The sequence below is a fragment of the Cimex lectularius genome, unplaced genomic scaffold (genome assembly GCF_000648675.2).
Source record: "Cimex lectularius strain Harlan isolate CLEC.00 unplaced genomic scaffold, Clec_2.1 scaffold6, whole genome shotgun sequence".
NCBI lineage: Eukaryota > Metazoa > Arthropoda > Insecta > Hemiptera > Cimicidae > Cimex > Cimex lectularius.
Window position 1 is genome coordinate 1,654,186 of NW_019392677.1, and position 23,380 is coordinate 1,677,565.

Sequence of the window (23,380 nt, forward strand, 5' to 3'; positions counted from 1 at the left end):
AGAGTTTATTCTTCTTAAATGGCTTAAAGCGGGTTTATCATTCTTATAGTTAAATGTCAAAAGACGCTCGACGTGTAATGAAGTCATTATGTTCGGTAATGTCCCTCCCACATCCATCCCAATAAACACCTTGCCTTTTGTTTACACAACAATCGATCCGAGTCCGTGTCGATCCCGCTTATCGTCCCGTGAGATCTGGCCCGTTGTGCAAGTTGTCCCGTTCCCATGGGTCGGAGGGCATTGTATGCTAATTAGGGCTCCTTGCGGGACGGGGTTGGGGGTGCGTTGTAGGATGTGAAGGGGTCTGAGTGGACGTCCCGCCGCCTCCGTATCATCAAATTATTTCCAGATGATTCCTTTCACAAATACGGCCGATAGAAAATGCCTCTTCGGAACCGTGACCTGTTTAAAAAAACAGCATGTTCATTGTCTTTCGCATTCAAATTCCCGGTAAATGTTTACAATGGGAGGCGTTTTGAACATGGAATAATTTATGAAATCGATATATACCGTTATTCAACACTAAATAAAAAATACCTTATGTTCCGGTTTGTAATTTTATAAAGCAGACAAACCATTTAATCCAGCCGTTGATCGAAAAAACACATTAAAAAAAATAAGGGATGAAAACTAATACAAATTTTTGCAATAAATGGACATGTTCGACCTTGTACGATATGTCTTTAATATTTAATTTCATTTTGAGCGAAGTTCATGAAATTAATGTATACTTAGTTTTATTTACACAGAAGATAGAAACATAATTATATCGTGTGAAATATGTTTTCAAACAGCCACCAGAGCGTTAAACTTGTTTTACAGTTAAGGGCACGCACTACTGGGTTTCAGGACATTCAAAACCGTGTAAAATTCAATATTCGAGAGATTTTAGAACGGGAATTTAAGCAAGAAGTACTAAACGAAAAATTGCACATTTAAAAACAGGAAGAAATTGTACTTATTAACTGGGTTCTAAATGGTACATTGCAATCGCAATGAGCATCTTTAAAACATAAGACTCAATCAACGAAGAATGAATAGACTCTTCAAAGAATCTCTTAAAACCCTCATTAATTTAATAGCATATTTATGCGGCCATAGAAGATTAAAGCCGTTGCAACTGGGGTAAAGTAATAAAATATCAAAGAATATTTAAAATTAGCTTTTGAACATGGTAGAATTTTGTAGGTAGGACCTAAAAATTATGTAAATGTATTAGGTTGTAAGTCTACGCGTTGTTCAAACATATACTACTGTTCAAAACCTATACTAACTTAACGAGGAAATTCGCTTCTAGTTTCTAATTATTATTTTTTTGATGGAGACAAATTTCTTGAGTCCACATTTGCAACGATTAAGTCCGCACAATGTAAAAGAAGGACGGTAAGCGCAAAAACATTCAAAAACCGTGTTTTTCCTGACAAATTAAAGCTCTTGAGTACAACATTGCCATAAATGACATAATAACGACGGGCATCTCAAATAATAAATTAAATTTTTTGGCGAATTAATGTTTTTTAGCTTTGTCCAAGTGATGATGAATCTGTATTTTGGTCGTTCCCAATCATTCTGGCCTGTTACCTTCGCTGGTTGAATCAGCAATAAGTATACACCCTGAGTAGTTCATTCGCAAGGTATAGGTGTAATACAGTGTGTTAATCGCCCAGGTGAGGGGTCAGAAGCCTATCGCTTGTGGAGGTGGAAGCCCTTCTCTATAAACTTTGATAGTCCAATGTGACCCTCGGGCTAGGCACGGTCTTCATACCTCCCATACACATTTATGTTGCTTGCTTAAGAGGGAAGGAATTTCGCCTTGTTTGTGTCTGATGAAATAATGAAACCCATCCCAACGACCAAATTACATTGGCATGCACATTGCATAGCTGTTGTCGTTAAGCCCACGAAAATCACCCAATCAGGTGTTGGCATTCCAAGGTCAGACCTCGGTCTTATCCGTACCCTCACCGAGGTTGCTTTGCAGGAGCTATCAACAGCAGGTCATTTCAGCCCCCTTTCACTCACTCTGAAATACATTCTTATTTATTTACATACCAGTTACTCCCTTGGGATAGTGAGGTACCGATATTCCTCTATCACCCTTTACACCTATTACTACACCTATTACTCGTCCTAACTGAAGGGCGATGGTATACTCAGTATTGTCACCATCGGCCCTCTTTTATTACACATTCATGCCAATAAATACTACTAATACTATATACAATAAAACAACCCTGTTCCCTCTAAGAATAGGAACAGGAGATCCAAGATACTCGCTACACTGCCCATGTCGTAATTCTCATGTCGGATGACATCCCTACGCGCTCGATATGTGGACCCAAGGAATTGCATCCTCCAATTAAATGGGACACATCGAGCCACCTTTTTCTATATATACGGGTTTCGGCCCAAAAATAAGTAATCGGCTGAGGGAGATGAGGGCCACCTATCGACTGTGCTCTTGATACACGAGAGCTTCTCTGCCGATCCGGCTCACCCACGCTTCCAATTTCTTTTAATAATTTTTTAAATTGTATTTTTATAGTCAGAGGCCAGGATCCGGAGAAGTACCGGCTTTAACCACCTTGTCCCATTTTTCGTAACCCTCAAGACCAGTCTATTCGGGTACCCAACAAGAGCACAGCAAGCGCGACGACACATGTCACAGACAGCAGTAACCGCCCTGACCGAGTCGGTACAGATCAGACAAACGTCTCGAAGTTGTGGATCACTTTATTGAACTTTTGAATAACGTTTGTAGATATGTTTGAAACCAGGGTTTCATTTGATTCGAAATGATGATTTTAATCTGTTATAATTAGTATAAAACGTGTTTTTCCATCTGCATGTCCACTAGGCAATGCCTACTTCATAAGACCTAAAGATAAATTAAAATGAAATATAGAATATATAGATGATTTATTTTTGAACATTTTGGAATAATACAGGTTAAAAAAGTCAATAATTGTTTAAAGAAAGATGGATTGTATAAAAAAAATCGATATGAAAATTTTCAATAGTAGTATTCAAATGGTTTTAACTATTAATACTAATAACCTAAGCGATGAATCCGATTTTTTGTGGTTTACTGAACTGGTAAAGGAAAAAAGATCAGTAAATGATTAACACATCAACCGGTTAAAGGGATGGCATGTTTGCCGTTGAATGAAGAAAATGGATGGAGACAGGTGAAGCGAGGAAAAAAGTGCTGACCCGATGGAAACCCATTCATTACATAGCACTGTTTGGGGCGGAAAATCGAAACGCCCCGGACAAATAATTGGATGAGTTTTTGAGTGGGCAAGAGGGGGAAAAAGGAATCAAAGCACAATCGCGTGTTCTCGTTGAAGGCTTAAACTTTTTCTCTTTTTCGGAAAATCCTACACTTCCTTGCGTAAAACCCAAAGTTTTGACAGATGAAGTCAATTTTACGATGTAAAATTAGAAAAAAACAAAACAATTATCTGATATATGACCCAGGATTAATATTGAACATGCTTCAACTTCGTTTTGCAAAATATTGAATAAAACTATTAAGAAATCAAATGATGGATTTGAATGTTCATGTTAAATGTTTGTAGGGACTCATTATTCAAGTGTGTGTGGGTGTCGTGTTTTGAAGCAGTTAAGTCTCATGTTCACCTGTAATTACTGCTCACAAGTAGCCGCCGTGGTTCTGTGTGTACGTCTGTGTGTGTCCGCTGACGGCTTAAGTGCCTGAGATCACGCTCTTATTCCATTGTACATCTGTCCGAGTGTGTGAATGTGTGCCTGTAAAACAAAGCTGTACCTTTATTGAATATTAACTGCCGGCTCTCTAGTCCAACTCTTGTACCCCGAATGTAAATAGGTGTTTTTTAAAATTTCATTTTGCATCAATGGGAATTTGGCAGAAATTGATGTCGTCACTTTAATTTTCATTTGTTTGAAAGATGCTCAGTCCATGGAAGTATTATCCTTTTACCTTACCCCTCTCCTTTAAAACCTACACATACATACATATAAAAAAATCTCTATACATCCATCTATCGGTTATAATCTCATAAAATCCCCAATAAGTGGTTGTTGGTTTATTCTCAATCTTTATTCCTATTTACTTTTACCTTCCTTCTTCAAGTTTAATTATATTTTTCTCTGTTCTCGCTTTCTCACACTTTTTTTTTCTTTATAGCTGGTTTTGTTTTTATACTCATTTGTTGGTTTTTGACATGGTTTTGACATTGGACAACTCCAATCATGCATTAGCTTTAGTAAATACACCATTATAATATCTAGGACCTTTTTTTTCGTACAGGAAATATATTTTTTTAAATTTACTATAGATAACGTTGAATTATTTTTTTCACCTCAAACAAAGGGAAAAAATGTCACTGAAAATTCTTCTTATACAGGAATATTACACGTAATTGGGAAAATGGGTCTTTTTTTCTCTTTCTTTAGGCTGGGGGTGAATAAAATTGAATCGGTCGAGGCGGTGTTTTGTGTTTGCCGCCGAGCCGAATTGAGTCATTAAGTTAGCGTGACCAGGTTTCCCTTGTTAATATCATACATTGAAGAGAAGGCGGGAACCCGGCCAGGGCAAAGTGATTCACACCGCCAACCGTCACTTTTCCACATTTAATTAATTCCATCAATTTTCCCCGCCCAGCTCATGTATAAAAAAGCATCGATTTTCTTAAAGAATCGACATGTTGCGTTTTAAAATTTAGTTTAAATAAATTATTCCTTTTATCGTACCTATCATTCAACACTTTCCAATGGTATTTGTATGTGGTAACATTCTTTATCGATCGCTGTCAAACGATATTTAAACTGAATCATTTAGCAGATGGCAGACATCCTTTTAGTATTGCAAGCGTTTTTAAATCGTCAGACAAATTCACTGACATATTTTAATTGATATAATTATTTTATTATTAATTATTGGAAAACAATATGGTACAAGTGAAACCGAAAAAGAATTGGTAAAAAATGAAAATGAAATTTCCAATTTAAATTGGATCGACCTATTATTACAGCCCTTAATAAATTATTTATGGGACAACGGAGAGGGAAACAGACAGAGAGGCAGAGAATGGGTGAGAGACGACAGAAAGACAGACTGTCATAAAGATAGGTAGGAAGAAAGAGAGAGGCAAGGGTGAGTTAGATATGGATAAACAGACTCACACAAATAGAAGCAGGAAAAAAGAAAGAGATTTGAATTGAAACGCTTTATTTGTAATACTCGCAGATTTAAGTCATGACCTTTCTTGGTATGGTATGGTATGGTGAAGAAGGATACTAGGAAGCGGGGTTTGCATTCCCCAGATACTGAAGCCTTCTATCTTATTGTACCTTCCTAGTTCCTTAGTTCAGTGCAATAGACTCAATTCTTCTTCTTAGAAGTATCAGGTCATTGACTGTCGCTGCTGTAATTTGATTCCCTAAGTTTTTTTCCGTAGTAAGGTTAAATTTCCATTGAGCTGTTGCTTCGCATTCGAAGATGATATGAGTGGCTGTTTCCTCCTCATCATTACATAATCTGCAAATGGGATCATCGCTGTATATACCCATGTTGTGTAGATGTTTTCTCAGATGCCAGTGACCGGTTAGTAGTCCTACCACTCCTCTGAGTTTGGCCCTCCAAATGCAGCAGTGCTTTTGCCAGTCTTGGTGAGGGTTGTTTCATCATAAGTTTACTATGTCTAGCACCGCTAGAGTTTATCCACTTCTCCTTTTGTTTTGTTTGGATCCATTCTGCGATGGAGGATGTTATATTTGTTTTTGTTATCCCAAGAATAGGTTCGGGGCCTTTGTATGGTCTTGCAGATCCTCCTATGGCCTGTCTGTCTGCTTTCTCGTTACCTAAAATTCCCCTGTGCCCTGGCACCCAAGATATCATCAGGTTGTTGTGTTTCCCCAGGTTTTGAAGATTTTGGACGCATTCACTGACGAATTTTGATGTGATTCTTTTACATGCTAATGGTTTAATGGCTGCTTGGCTATCTGATCTTATGAGGATTTTTTGTCAATGTAACCTCTTTTAAGATTTTCCAGGGGACAAGCATTGATGGCATGTATTTCTGCTTGAAAGACCGAAGTATACTTCCTACTTGTAATGAGTTTGATTGCTCATGTTTTGCACAGAAAACGCCTGATCCGGTTCATTCGTTTGTTTTGGAGCCATCTGTGTACCATATCATTGTATCTGATGCTCTCCTGTGTTCTTCCTCTCTTTTATAGTCCGTTGAGACTTTATAGGAAGTTGTGAAGATTGTTTCCGGGATCATATAATTAGTCCCCATTTCTAATAATGGGTGTCTGATTTTGTTGATTATGGTTATATGCCCGAATTGTTTAGTTCCTTTCCAATTTAATTGTTTCTGAAACTTAAGTGAGCTTTTCCTAGCCTCTCCTTGTATGAATATTTCCAGTGGAGGTAGGTTTAGCGAAGTTTCTAATGCATTTGTAGGGGTTGTTCTCATTGCCCCCCTGTGATACATAGGTTTGCTAGTCTTTGTATGCTGCCAAATATTTGGGGAGCTACTTTTTGTTGAGCTTTGTTCCACCAGATTAGTGATCCATAGATTATTCTATATCTTATTACTGTGGTGTATAGCCAATAGGCCATTTTCAGTTTTAATCGCCAAGATTTGCCTAAGGTCCTTCTTGTGGTCATTAGCGATATTTTACTTTTTGCTATAGAATGTTGCAGGTGAGGATTCCAGGTTAATTTCTTATGAAAGATTATTCCTAGGTATTTGACCACATTTTTTAGTTGCAGCATTTTGTTATAGAAACGTAATCCTTGTATTTCTATATTTCTTTTCTTGGTGAAAACTTGGTGAGAGTGAAAGAGAGAGAGAGAGAGAGAGAGAGAGAGAGAGAGAGAGAGAGAGAACGAGTGAGAGGGAGAGGAAAGAGGGAAGTACATAAATTATAAATGGCCCAACGTGTGTTTTTCATAATGAAAAGCGTCGGGCCAGAGGCGAGAAGTGGTCTGGTTCTGTAATCAATTGTTGGCCGATGGGATCTCGCTCGTCGGCCGGGAATAAATAAATAATCGGTGTAATTAAATAAAATATGCTGCCAGGTTGACACGCCAGGGCCAGCCGGGGCCCGGTTAGTGAAAACGGTGATTTGTCCGGTCGGCCGTCACGACAGCCCAGGAGCCAAAGCTGCGTGGCCGCACGGACCTCGATCGTGGCCAGTTTTTAATGTCTTTCTTAAACTGTAAATTCGGGTTTTCTAGAGACGATTGAGAAATTATCAGCTCTTCAGACTCTGGTATGATCATTAAATATTACGAAATAAACAGAAAATCTGTGTGAAAGGAAGAACAATGTATATTTTGTTACTTAGAAACAAAAAGCTATAATTTTGTCTTTAGAAAACTAAACCAGTGCTACCGTTAATTACTGAAAGCTCCTAAGACAAAAAAATCGTAGGTTCGTAACAGCAGAGGTCATATCAACCCCCGTGGTCCCCCTATTTTCGAAGAAAGCCAATTTGTAAGTACTTATGTTGGAAATAACGCCCCCAGGTTCTTTCATCTCTTTGACATCTAGCTGTAGAGATGGGGCTTCGGTCCCGAGCTGATCAAAAGAGTTAACTCATTTTATTGAGCAAGTGATTAAAAGCAGACCCTTCAGTGATTGCCGCTGAATTTTGAATTTGCCTTCACCACCACTCAGTAACTTTACAAGTGACTTCGCCCTGTTGTCCCTTCAGCTATTTTCCGCTCCAGCTGTCTTCCTATCTTGATTCCCTTCTCCAGGCCTCCTGGAGTCCGCCCGTCTCCGCTTTCCTGATTTACCTTTCTCCGGTGTTCTCGCCCGTTTAATTTTCAACGCTCCTCGATCCCACTTCCCAGCTTTGAGCATTATTCTAGCTCATGTTTATAAGTTATACTCAGTTACAAGAAATTACAATGTTTACAGATGGACCCATGGATTTTTATGGGTAAGACAAAATACGTGAGCGCGGGCGGTGAGCCACGAAAAAGAGCTGATTTATTTCACGGAGTGAGCCGTGTAGAGCGGATCCTTAAAAAGAGCAGTTTTCCCCTCTCTAATCGACAACTACATCTTATTGTTATTTGTCCAGTAGAGAGATTTTATGTAAAACTAGAAAGGGCGATTTAGCGTTTTAATAAAATCTTTCGTGGGTTTAGGATATGACCAGTAGGCTTATATGTTGGAAGTTATGTAACTGAGAGGTTGAAATGTATTGAAACTTAAATATAATTTCGAAATAGAAATAAATAATAATAAATTAAAATAATATGATGTGGCCTATAGCACAAAGGTCACACTCCGAGTCAATTTGGATTTTGTTTCCGAAAATGTTGCCCAACTCACGAGTCTCTTCTACTACCAAACAAGTTGAGCGGCTGTAGTACTCCTTGAAATTCTTATTCTTCTTGTTTATTGTTTTACATGCCCGTAAAAATCCTCTAAAGATCTGCTGTTGACACAGTAGTTGCTTCGGAAGATCTGCTGAGACATATCACTTGTTTGGCAGATTGGTAGTCTTTGTCATATTTGTACTCAGGTGCAAATTTTCTCTACTCTCGTTACCTTTGGTTCCACCTAGACTCACGCTTAACGTGGAATCAACATACACGACCGAAACGACAACAGCTAAACAGACGCTACGGTTTACTCTCTCAATGCTATCGTCGAACACAAACTTACAGTTTACAAAACCTTCCAATATCCAAAGTCCCCAATCCTTTCAGTCTAAAGCCCTCAGAAAACTGCACCATATTATGCCTTCAGTACTACCCTCCACAACGGCCTAAAAATTCAAATTATCCAAAAATTATTTCCACATTAATCTCTCCCATCACTGTAATACTCTCGGCCAAGATTGCCCGACAAATATGGTCCTACAATCCTATGACTCAAGAGGAAATAGGACCTCCTGTCTGAAGAGTAGGCAGTTGAAGTGGGAGAATAATATTGATTATTTGCCTTCCTCAATGAAATAATATTATAATAAATAGTTGTAAAATCTACATATCAGCAAATTGCATATTGTAACTAAAAATAGCGGATTTTAATCAAATATTCAAATTGAAAAAAAATATATTAAACTTTTATTATTTCCTTTTATTTTATTCTAATTTCTACGATCATTTTTGGCACTTGTTTTGGTTATGAAAACGATATATTCAAAATTAATCTAGATTTAAATGTTTTATTATTGTTTTTTGGTGACCTCATACTATATCTTTTCTACTCATTCTTAATCGAGGAATGCTCTGTTATTTTATGTATGAACTTTTGTTGTTTTTGGAAGCATATTTCTCATAAGTTCATTACATTTTCTTGAAGGTCGATAATTCTTTTTATCTTCTGTTATGTTGACAAGCGAGTAAAGCTTTTGCACAGCAAGAACTTGTATTACTTTAATAATTTAAAGAAAGGCAAAATAAGTAATTTTCAAATTACAATGATTAAACTGCAAATTTCACTCTTGCGTGTTTACTTAATTCGTGTATACACAGCGGGCGATTTTTAAACAATTCTCTCCCTCTAGATATAGAATGACGTTCAACTAGGGAGAGATTTATGGCGTCTATGTGGCACTGCTATTCAATAAGGGCTAGCCCAACGGAAATTATAATGTCAAGAATTTTAAACAAATGGTGACAACGTGCAACAAATAAAAACAAGAGAGTGTTTTTAAAAACGAATTAACATCACGCGACAAAAGGAGAAAAATTCCAGTCGCCAGCCATTATACTGACTTTTTTTTAATGTTAGGAAGATCGAAACGCGAAGATAAAAAGATCGCCCGGGGCTGCAAAGCTGTTATTATTCTCAGGGAAACTGACTCTAATGGAGACGCAGAGCAGCAAGGAACATCTGCCATCATTAGACTCTCATTATCCGTCTTAGAAATTAAATTAAATGTTTTATTTTCCCTTTTTCACAATTTTCTCATTGGGGCTAATTGGCCCGAAGGAAGAAAGGGCGGGTCGACCGTTTGATTATGAAGATAAATTAAGTCTGGTAGATATTAATCAAAAGGTAATGAAGTTATAAACCCGATCCTAAGACAATTTATTCACGAACAAGTCCAGACCGATTTTCCTGGCTTTTTCAAAAATGATATTACTCCCGTATTCACGTTTTTACATGTTTCACAATCTGTTCCCCGGTGAAGTGACGTTTTAATTTATTTAAAATAAATTGATAATACCATAAACCTGTTTTCAGTTCAACTAATTTAATCCAATTCCTTTCTGACAAAGAGTTATGGAGATTTATTAACACGCGTGCTGTACAAATTCAATAATTCTATATTAATCGATAATATGAGCTCCGCTTGTCAATTTTGATCTTGTTATCAAATATAAACTAAAAATTAATTTTTTTTTGCCAGCCCTCAATTCTTTTCATGCCTTTTTTCCCTATTAAGCTTTCCGATTTCTTTTAATATTTCTGAAGTCAATTTGTAATGTTATCTGATACATCGGTAACCGACTCTTACTTTTGTTTATACTATTGCTTGCCTCTCTGTACCTCAGTGGGGTAATTGCGGATAAAATAACACAAAAAACAACTACACATATAAGACATCAACATATAATAAATAAAACGTAATAGTCTGGTTAGTCTTCACTCTGGTCCAGAGTACTCGATATTCCTCGGGATAATTGGACGCAAGCCCCACATTCGCGCTAATAAATTACATTCACACACCAGATTTCATTCACACTACTCCAATTTACTCGATATTCCTCGCGTGTTTAGGAATGAGCCCCTTCTTGCTAATAAAGAGTGAATGTTCTTTATTAATTACGGATGAAGGGGCGCATTCCTAAATGACTCGAGGAATATCGAGTACTCTAGGATAGAGTAACTACTTGAAGTACTTGTTAGTCCACGAGGTATTTGGTAATAAGCCTTTTTATAATATTTTGAATAAATTTTTTTTTTACAATTGCGGAATACTGCGTAGACACATTTGTTCAAATAAATTAAAATACATTTGATTTTTAAAATTATGTATACATAAACCTCACCTTACATTTTTGTGAAGTAAAAATTAAAAATAAGCAATTATTAAAAAGTACAAAGAAAGACTCTTATTTGTTAATTGAAATCATAGCGTTTTTTTAATTTATATTTTCTCTCATTTCCTGATTTATGTATTAACAGGCACAGATTATTTGTAACAAAAAACGTATGTATATATAAGTTAAATAATTTCTTTTGTCGAATGTGTTTTTAAAACTTTTATTTAAAAAAATTACAAATAAGTACTGATATACATTCAGAACTTTATGAATCTAAATCAAATCTCGTCGATATGCTTTCGGGAAATCTAACCTAAGACTAACTTGTTTGTTAAATGAAAATCATTATAAAATTTCTAGAGTGGGAGAGAGTGCTGATGACAATTCTAGTAGCAACACCTGCATCCTAGCATTGTCACCACATTATTTATTAAACATTGCAATGTTTTTACTCGTATATATATATNTATATATATATATATAATACAAGAAATAATCATTAACTTTGTACTCTTAAATGTATATGAATCAAGAAACGGTGTGGACGGCCTAAAGTAAAGGGTATTATTATTAGCAAATACTTTTTTGAAATCCTATAAAACTAATTCGAAAAGTATACCGAAAATAGCTCCATTACAAAAGATGGATGAAAGTTGTACTGTGAAAGCGTTGCGGTGACAAAAGGGTTGAGACAATGTTGCAGCCTAGGTCCAACTTTATTTAAAATATACCTCGATTTTGGAAAGATAGTTTAGAAGCTGCTGAGATATGGAAATTTATACAGAAAAATTTGAAACCATATTTTTATTACCACTTCTGTATGTTATCATTCCTTCTTTTTTATTGAATTTTAACAGTTAGTACTTGAAGTAAATTTGAAAGGCCACACATAAACATCAATCAGAGATATTAAGAGTACAACCACAACGAGTCTGATTCGTCCTTGATGTTTAGAGTAGTAAACTTTGGATTAATTTAATGCTAATGTTAGTAATTATCCCTTTTGACCTAATGCCATCTTAGGAAAAGTCAAAGTTTAGCAATTTTGTTAAATTGTAGCCGGAAATTGGGAGTTTGGATTGGCGTAAAAAAAAAGAAGAAAAAATCAGTGTTGCTAATAAAAGGGCCTGAAGAATCACTAAACTCATGGTATTAACTAAGCTTTAGTAAATTCGCTATATTTGGAACCCTGAGGCAACGTTGGAAGAGTTAACAATGAACCTGGAAACTTACATAATTCCGCATTAATTTAGACCTGATATTTTATCTGAATGTATGATTTATATCTGTTTGGAATGGTTCCGTTGGAGGAAACGGTGGTTTGTGTGTCCATGGTCCATTCTATAAGACGCTCAGTGGACAAGCTAGAGGAAAAGTTTCTTCGGCTCTTCTCGAGGTTCGAGTCAATTAATGAAGTTGTAGACTGTGTTTGAAAACAGAAGTCAAGAGATTGGTAGTGGGGCTTATCGAGATGGCCGGACCCGCCTTTCCACTAAATCATTCCTGGTAATTCCCTCTGAACCCGGCAGCCCAGTCGGCGTTTATCGAAGGATCCCATCTCTCAATTAATTCAATTCACACCCAGCCGGAGAACGCATAATCTTTGTCGTTTCAATGGCCTTATCCTCGGGTGTGATAAAAGAGAATTGGTATTGTTGGCTTGGCACGGATTATTTATCGACATCCCTGTTAGCGTCGGGGCGAGAAGTCCATTTGTTATCCTCGCAACTATAATTAGGAGCGATAAATCAAAAATGAGAGCGACCGTCGCGGTCTCGGGTGCCGTTTTCCGAAGGCAGAGCCGTTGTGATTCTGCTTTTTGAAAAAAAAAAAAAAACACCGTGGGCTGACACAAAAGCCCAGTGTGATGTAAAAAAATCGGACATCCTGGCCGATTAGAGACTAGGATGGAACATTATTTCGTCTAGGACAGCGCCCCGGAGGCACACCTCGCCGCATTCACTTAACCCGCTACTATAATGTTAACAAATTGTATATGATTACCGGCTAATTTAGTTTATACACGAATTATAACGAAAGACCTTTTAAAAGCACTGTTTAGAAGTGTTAAAAAACAGATTGCATCCTTTTGATGACAATGGACTGGAAATTTTCCTGTTTTAAATTTTAAATTAGCTTTAGCTTTTAATTTTAAAATAAAAAAAGGAAGTATAGATAAATCTATATTAATGGCAGTCATTTCCGTTATCTGTTAAATTAAGATGTCCATTATACTATTCGTCATGATCACACATACTAACATTTAAAAAAAGTGTTCATCCACATAATAATAGATCTACCAATTAAAGTCCCATTTTAGTATTAATTTTTCTTACACATGAAAATAAAAAAAATAATGTACGGTTTTATCTTCAATTTAATTAAATCTCATGCCCAAGTGTAAACTTAGATAATTGAATAACATTAGACCATTATTAAAATGTAATGCAATATCCAGTATTGCATGTGGGCCTATCTCAATGTTGCCCAGGCTTCGATCGTATTTGGCACCCGGATAAGCTTTTTTTTTCTCAATAACATTCTTATTAAAAAAAAAACCTTTACAGCTCCCTCACTGACTGGTACTTCCGAGTCATGGAAGGGTCAGCGTCAAAGTCAAAAAACCTGATTCTTGCTGTTGTAGCTCAGACAGTGTTCTGGCCTACATTGTAGGCGTATAAAACTGACCTCTCATCCTTTCCTTTGCAAAAGATACAGCGATCCTCTCAAGTAACTCTGATCCAGTCATTTCAACTCGAAACCTTCAACATCTCACCCTACTGGAGTCTTAGTATGAAAAGTCGTGAAAATCCTCCCACATAACTTCTTAAAAAATCCCCTGTGCGAGTGAATTTCAATAATATCCCTGCCCCAACTGCGGAAAAGGTGGTGAATCTAAGTCTGTATATCGCCAACGCTTGACGTGGAATCCCCACATATGTACCTTTCTTGTCCTGCTTCTGTAGTTTCTTTCCTTTCAAAATTTGCTAGAAGGTTCTTGTATTGTTTATTCCAATAATTGATTCCACAGTTTCCTAGAGTTACATTCCTAGGGTTCAATGTCCCTAAATACAAATTCGTAATTTATCGTTATCAATTTATTATCATCATCAAAAAAGTTAAAATGTTTAAGACACTAAAAAATGGATTATAATATTGTAAATTAATTTGCCTCTGTTTATACAGGGTGTATCAACTTCTATAGTCCATCCATTTAATTCGGAAACGATTAACATAAGCAAAGTATGGTCTTATACAAACCCCAATTAAATTTTGGCTAGCAAAGCTTAGTGGTAATCGATTTAACATCACTTACTCATCTAGCTGGGAAATGACACTAACTTTATTTTACTTTTATTTTAAAATAAGTAATAAAAATTCCATATTTCGTTTCTAGAACTTATTTTATGCCTTTTTTATTGAAAAGAAAATTTTGATAGGATCGACCATTTCTGAGTTATGCACGACGGAAGACGCGTGAGATGGTTATGCTTTTAGTAACAAAAAATTAACTTGGGGTTTGTATAAGACCATTCTTTGCTAAAATTAATCGTTTTCGAAATAAACGGGGTAGGCCATTTTGTTGTTACCAAAAGCATAACTCCTTCACGCTTCTTACATCGGTCATAACTCAGAAACGGTCGATCCGATCAAAATTTTCCTTTCAGTAAAAAGGGATAAAATAAGCTCTATAATCGATTGTACAATAAAATAATGGGATTCTTATTTTCTAGCCAAAATTAACTTGGGGTTTGTATAAGACCATAATACCTAAAGTTAATCGTTTCCGAATGGAATGGGTGGACTATAGAAGTTGATACATTCACCCTGCGTACACTATGGACAAAATAAACGTACCACCCTTAAATTGTACTGCATTTAGGTTTATTCATATTTTCCATACTAAAAATAGGTTTGGTTGTGAAAATAAGACAAAAATAAAATGTACTTTACTTAAAAAACAATTATTGAGTAAAGAACAAAAATAAAAAAGACGTTCCTCATGGGTTAAAATCATCCGAGAGATTATTTATCTGTACGTTATGTATTTTAGTAAATTAGTCTTTCATCCTGTATATGTAAATATATGACTTTTGCTGTTGTATACCCCGTTTTTATTTAAAAAATTATTATCTATTTGCATTTTTTATTTTTTTTATTTTTATCATTGTAAACCTTTCGAGCATATTTTCATATTTATAGGACAGCATTTTGAATTTACTTCCAAGAGCGAGAAAAACTGTTTTGTTTGCAAAACAAATCCGTACGTCCAGACTTGTACGGTCGGACAAAGTGCTATAATTCATGCTGTCCCAGTCTATTAGAGAAAACATGTTAGATCGGAAAGTAATGAAAAAGATGGAACGAAATTCGCGTGACATCGCTTTTCCCTGGGGGTCGCGCAGCACGAACCGGCGCACTCGCACACCACGTCCCTTGATAAACGAGGGCGTAACGATTTATGCGATTTATGCTAATTAATAAAGCCCGGCCCTGGGTTTATGAAGAAATCGCCTCCTTTTCTGTTTGCGTGGGGGGGAGTAGTAAACATCCGGGGAACGAGATTAGCCCCGCGGCCGCTACCTAATCAGAGCCGGCTCCGTAAATTTATGAGCCGGAGTGCGAGGCGCGGGGAGAAAAAAAAGCCAGACAGCCAGTCCAGGTGTGCTTATGATCATTCAATCGGCAATTTGCCGAAACACGAACCGCCTCCGCAATAAATCCAAAGATTTAAGATTTTCATTTATTTATCAGTCCGATCTCAGAAACGAAATCTTAATTACTCCAGACTCTGATATTGTCCTTAATTATATTAGATGGAAATAAATTGAGTCCAGCTTTATTTATGTTGGGCTCTCTGGTTTTTCGGTGTTGTTTCTGCCAGTTGTTGATTGCGGAATTACCTGCAGACTCGTATATTTTATAAAAGGACATCCGCAATCAACATTTTTCAGTTAATAATACAAATAAAAAAACATGATATCAATCGTTCTTTTCCTTATAGCTATTTTAACCTTATCAAACGAACACTTTTTTTTGTAATTTATTTATTTATTTACCCTTGCGCCAATTGCTGCGCTTATGTAAATTTGATAAGATTTTAGAATAGAGACAAAGCAAAATGAACACGAAAATTATAAAAGTTAAATCAATGAGGAAGATAAAGGAATTATTAATTAGTAATTACTAGAAATCATAATAAGAAAAAAGAGCAATTACTGATTAATACTCCTATACATTAGCATTAATTACTTTCATCGTTGTTCACTGTCACTTAGCAGGTCGCGAGGCCAGTGAGGCTTCAGCTGTCGGGAGGATTACTTGGTAGAGTGCGGGATGAAAGTTTCTGAAATGAAGGTTTCACTGGATAATTGCTTGTGAAACTTTGAAGCGGTTTTTCGCTACTTCATGGATAAATTGGATATTAAGGCCATTGTGAAAGGTCATATTGGATACATCAAAGGAGCATTCAACATAGTTCGAAGTATTTTGGATTGTAGGGATTAAATACGTTCGAGGTTGGAATGTTTTGTAGAACCACCAAGTTCGATGTCCAAATGGTTCTGAAGTTGGTAATATAAATAAGTAATCTGTTTTGTAGTCAGTTTGGTTGTTTGTTCGGAAATCTTTTACTTAGTCTGAAGCGTCTGTTTAGTTCTTTCTTCTTTTGAATCTTTTGTCATTTCCATGCCCAATATAGAGGGCTATTTGCTGGAGGTGGAGGGATACTGTTGCAGTAGATGGAAGTGTTAATTGCCTGAAAGGTGAAAGTGACATGTTCATGTATCATCGGCATACATTAACAATTTAATATTAGTGCATGCACCGTTGATTCCACATGGCAGCTCTTCCTCTAAGGCATTGTTGTACAGGGAGAACAGAAGAGGACTAAGTGGGCAGTGTTGCTTTATTCCTCAGCTCACCTCTATCATTTGAGTCAGACCCTTTTCATTCCAATGTTAACTCGATGTATCCATGATACCGACCCTCGATAATTTTCTGAAATTGTATTGAATCCAGCCTTCAGGTCAACAAAAAAAAGCATTGACCATTCCTCGACGTTCACGAGTTTTAGGCGTACTATGCTCGAGAGAGTAAAAATTGCATCTATACTTGGAATAACCTGAAGAAAAAACTGATTTGTTTATCTTTCATCGCTATTGACAGCCGAATGGTAAAATGGCTGGCGAGAAATCCTTATAGAAATGTCCAATTTTTTCTATTATACACCTTTATTCTATAATAATATTAATAATAATGAAAAATTAATTTTTTACATTCATTCTTTGTTCGGATTCAGATAATAAAATAGATTTTCGTTAAATTAACATAAAATGTGCGTTTTTTAATAAATTATATTGTATTAAATGAAGACTAGGTATATAAAAAGTTACTAAAATAAAAGAAGCTTCCAGCTAAATAGTAAAAAAATTGTTTCAAACATCCTTTAGAGCAAATTAATACGAATTTTCATAACAATGCCAAATTAGACATTTTTGGATGGATTCACGGAGGGTAATTCTTTTCTCCGGTTTCCGGTTTTTGTTTTAAAAATTCATAACACTTCTGAATTTTATCCACATCCAAAGTTATTATAATCGGTTGAAAGATAGACATTTTTCTTCTTACAGATTATGTCAACAACGTCTACATTTTATGTAATTATAAATTTAAAAAAAAAAAAAAAAAAAAAAAAGAGAGAGAGGATGAAATCAACCAAATGTTTTTAAACGTTTTATTTAATATCTCTTGCTTTTGAAAAGTCGTGTCCATCCATGGGTTGTCTTTTTAAAGTTATCATGTTTTTTAGTGATTGCGGAGAGAAAAAAAATTGAAAACATAGTTTTTAATTCCCTAATTTCGTGGTCCGCTCGACCAATTAATATGTTACAATTAATTAAGGTTTTTAGTTGAGATAAAAAAGTCAATGGCACGAGCGGGATTCGAACCCACGATCTTTGGCTAGATACGCCGCTGCTCTACCACTTGAGCTATCGTGACCTCGTGGCGTATCTAGCCGAAGATCGTGGGTTCGAATCCCGCTCGTGCCATTGACTTTTTTATCTCAACTAAAAACCTTAATTAATCGTTTTTAATTTTCCTAAAAATTTATATATATACTGTACGGTATTAAAGATATTAAATATTTTGGCAAATATATAAATTAGCACACTCAATAAATAAATAGACAAAGAATAGCCGAACAAAATAAAAGGACAAATAGTTGTACTTACTAAAGCAAAAAAGCAGATGTAATTCTATTTTCCAAATTGTCGAAATAAAAACCAATTTATATGCGCACTCGTTTCCAGATACCGCATGGCTGTAAACGTCGTAAAGCCAAAATACGTCTGATGGACAAAAACAACGAGGATGGGTAGATCAAAATTGGAAACCACTACTCTACAAAATCATTTATCTTGGCTTTTAGATTTCTATAAGCTTTCTTGTACCCTTTGTCAAAATACTTCTTTTTTCTTCAATTCAAATTAATCTCATCTACGTTTCAGCGTGATTCTAATAGAAAATATTTAATTCTTTCAATTTCATTGATTTTGTGTTAAAACTGTGGTTGTTGTGATATATGTTTTACGTTTCCTCAGATCTAGTTGATAGATGTTTCCATTCTTTATGGTTTCATGTTCAATGGCATAACAAAAAAGAAAAAGGAAAGTCTGTAGTATGAGTGTCGTATTAATAAAGAACAAGGAGACTTATTTTTATTATGTATTGTTAACAGGCCTCAGTTCTAATTTCACTTTGATATCAAAGATTCAGTGATCAGTTTAGAGTTTGGAAAAACTAAATTCGTTCTTAGGGTCAGCCTGTTCGACAGTTTTTGAACGTGGGCGCTTAAGAGAGGGGGCGGGTGGCCGATGGGCGAGCCGTGAGGCCGAAGGAGGTCGCAGAGTAAATTGCCACATGAATATTTTATAGACGGTTATTAATAAACAATTGCTGGTTAATTACCGGGCGTTCATCATCGAAGCTTGTTACGTCTCAATCCGGATCCATCACACGGGTTCCCACGGACCCCTCCCCGTTCGAATTCCGCTCTACGTCCTCAACATGACGACACTACATTTGTTTAGATAACGTCAGAGAATGTAATTCGTTTGTTAAATAATAAAAACATTGCGATTATAAACTAATAATTGGGGCTACTTAGGCATTAAGACATGCACATTCAGCACCTTATCATCGCTAATTGGAATCAGAGATAATAAAATTACGGCAACAGTAGTTCAAACCATGAAAAGGAGATACTTAATAAATTAGGTGCAGTATAATTGTATACCTGATTTTCTTCTAATCTTTAATCTGTGGGTGATCCTATACTCAACGGATTAATAATAAAACAATCAAATTAATATTAAGACTTCATAAGGTACTCGATACTGTACTGCAATGTTTCCCAAGCTTTTTTGTGCCAAGTGCCTCTTAGACTTTTTCAAATCCCTTCTGCCCCACACCTCAACCCCAACGTACATAATCTGTAATAGTAAAATGCTCGCTGAATAAAGTTAAAAATTATTGGGAAAATCACTAAGAATAATTGCTAAAACACAGTAAGCAAATTCTTTTAAAACCCCGAAAACCATGTTCCGCGCCTAGGGCGTTAGAAGTAAATTAATTCATATATGTTTAGAGGTCATAATTTACCTATTTAATTATTTCAATTAATAATACGTTTTATCCAAAGTTTTGGTTGAGATGGAAACCGTCACGATCGGGATCGTTCAAATTCGAAAAATCGAAAAAAAAAGATACTTTTCAAATGTTTTTTTAGACTTTTGATATTTCCTTAGTTTTATAAAGTTTTTGTAGATATTTTAACCAAATCTCAACAAGATTGATACACGAAATCAAGTTGAAGTAGTCGACAGGCCAAATTCGCTAACTCGCAACTCTCGACTCAACCGGTGGTTCAAATTCGAAAAATCGAAAAAAAAGATACTTTTCAAATGTTTTTTTAGACTTTTGATATTTCCTTAGTTTTATAAAGGTTTTGTAGATATTTTGACCAAATTTTAACAAAACTACACGAACTCTACACGAACATACACGAACGAAATACGGTGCAACTCTGAACTTGAGCTATCCTGAATATAGAGATGCCACACCCGTCTTCACAGACGGATCAAAAACGGCATAGAGCGTGGGGTGTGCCGTGTACACGGAGGGTGAAACAAAAAAATGTCACTCCCTCCCGCCGCGAGCGTGTACACGACGGAACTATATGCCATTTCCCTCGCACTGAGCATAATAAAAAGTCAGCGTCAAGAATCATTTGTAGTATACTCTACTACTACTAGTATACTCTACTAGTATCTCGCTCAGTGCGGTCCAGAAGCTCAGGAGAAGAATCATCTACTATTCTTAAATTGACAAGCTGAGATGCTAACAAGAGGCTAGCATTTTAAAATAACGACGTAATATACAAGGAAAAGCAGAGAGTCAGTAACCAGATCGAGATGCTCAAATTGCTGCAGTTCAATACAAAATACGCGAGAAATACAGGAAAGAGAAGGAATACACGCGGAGGGCCGGCGATGACCTCAGCTGTTTGCCGGCCCATAAACTTTCCACTTTACATACATATATATATATATTTTTTTTACATATATATATATATAGCTTTATGTGTTTGTGTTGTGTCTGTGTTTGACTTTATGTTAATTAATTGGAATCAATGTAATTTATTAGTATGAAAGGAAGGGGTGATTTAACCCCGCCCCGAGGAATATCGAATACTCTGGGGTGAGTGTATGGCGTCTGGAGAGCAAAAGTAAGTTATTAGCGAGAGTGGAGAGGGTCCAACCCCGCCCCGAGGAATATCGAGTTCTCTGAGGGAGTGAATGTGACTAGACTTCTATGCTTCTATTGAGTGTTGTGTTTGTGTTAATTTATTGTGATGAATGTAATTTATTGCGTGAAAGGAGGTTGCTTATAACCCCGCCCCGAGGAATATCAAATACTCTCGAGTGAGTGTATGACGTCTGGAGAGTAAAAGTAATTTATTAGCGTGAAAGGAAGGGGTTGCTTATAACACCGCCCCGAGGAATATCGAGTACTCTGGGGGAGTGAATGTGACCAGAAATCTATATTTGTGGTGATGTATATATATGTATTGTAAGTTTTGTTTCTATTCTGTATTTGACAACCTGAGGTACAAACGAGAGACTAGCATTCTAGAATATCAACGAAGTATATATTTGAAATCAGAGAGTCAGTAACCAAAGAAAAGAAAAGGAAAACACGCAGAGGGCCGGCGATGACGTTTGTCGGCCCGAAAATTTCCCACTTATAATAATATACTCTTTTAACGCACCAATAAAAAGAGACTGCTATCAAACTTGGTAAAATCGCATCAGGAAGAATTTTTGTTTTCGACACTTGGGCTTCAAGTCCAAAGTACTTTTGAAAAGGCCATCTGGTACTTCTAGATTTATACTTCATTGCAAAACAGTTGACTTTCCGCACTTGAACACGCGCATCGTTGAAAAATATTTGCCGGACATTAATTAATATCCACCTAAAGTAAAATATAAAAAATTCCAGTGAAATTCGTAGATCTGATAAAGCTTATTTTCTCGAAAAGGGAAAAAAATACCTTAGAATTAGTTGAAATTTTCAAATTAAACAAAATATCAGATAAGATGCAGTTTTCCTCGTGTAAATTATATAGTTAGAAAGGAATACGATTCTCGGAATGTATTTCATTCCATTTATTTTACTTCATCTGATAAATCAGTTAGTTATATTAGTCCTCAATAGGAAAATACTAGTTAACATTATTTCATGTGAATATTGCGATGTTTGTTTAATAGGAAAATCACCACTTGCGTTCATCCCGATTATCCAGTTTTGTTTCTTAAATTATGGTACTCGGTCTCAAATTTTATTTAACATTAAAATTATTATAAAAAGATATGGATTATAAATTGTACAGAATTGCTTGTATATAAAAATCGAAAGGTCACATCTTATTTTCAGCTCATTGCTTTATAGATTTGGAGTAAACTGTACAGTTGTTGATATGCAAAAGACAATTATATAAATCCTTTATGATTACTTTTATGGTGTTATTTAATATTTATTGAAATTTTAGTTTTATGTTTTTTCCTTTTCATAAAAAACTCATATCTTCCTGCATATTAATATTAATGCTAAATTTACCCAAAGATTCAAAAAAATGGTTTGTCATTATTCTAGAAGTAGGACCTTTAAAAACTAAATTAATACAACTTGACAATTTAATATACATTCATATATTTGACACTTTAATAAAACACTGAATTATGGTAAAGCGAGACTTTACAAAGATTTTAATGAACAATAATTTAAATTACTGCATCGAAGACGATAAGTCTTACATGAAACGCCGTGAAAATGAGATACCTACAGTAATTATTACGGGATATTGAAAAATGGCACGAAATGCTCGAGGATCTTAATAATCCGTGGTCCGACAAGTAAATTCAGCTATTTCAAGGCGAACAAAAACTTCTATATTCGATGATTTTTCAACTAAATGATGAATGAGAATCGGCACATTGTTGACTAAAAATCTAAACGAGTTATTTTCAAAATTGCCCCCTGTGGGTCGTAGGCCCCAAGTTGGGAAACATGGCTATGTATATGAGAAGATTGATATTATTGGACTTGATTTAGTTTCAATTTAAAAACAGTAATTATATTTTTTTTAATTATTAAAGATACTGTGTTCTTACGTCGACTTCATTTAAATGACATTACGTGTTTGTTATGTAGTTGATACGAACGTTTCCTTACAAGTCTACTTCTTCCGAAGGGGAACAGGTAAAACTAATTGTAGTAGTTACGGACGGAGGCCTCTGTAATTTAGGCAGGGCCCATCCAAAAAGGACTAGTTGAGAAGGGGTCTGTTTTTAAAATTCAATCAGGCCACCTGCGACTCCCGGTAATAACTTCATTGCCTCCCATCAAAACGCCCATTGTTCTCGAGAAGAAAACCAGTTTTATTTAACTACAACGGGCGTGATTTAGGCCCGAGATGTGTCATTATCCTGATTGAAACGTCTCTCGATTCAGACCGGGTTATTCAATTAAGTTTTTTCAATTAAAACCCACGGACGTCGAAAAATGGCTTGCTTGTTTTGCGGCGGATCGGCCTTAATTCCCTAGTTACAGTATTACACCACCGAGAGTCAAAAAAGTGACTACCCGTAATATTTTTAATTATCTCTAAGACAATCTGCCATTGGGTATGTAACAACAATATTTGGTCCATTTGGAAGGATTAGAGGTAAAAAAACATATAAAATCTCCCACTTTTGTTTACTGTTATTGGATTTGATTTGGTATGGTTTGGCGATAAGGATACTA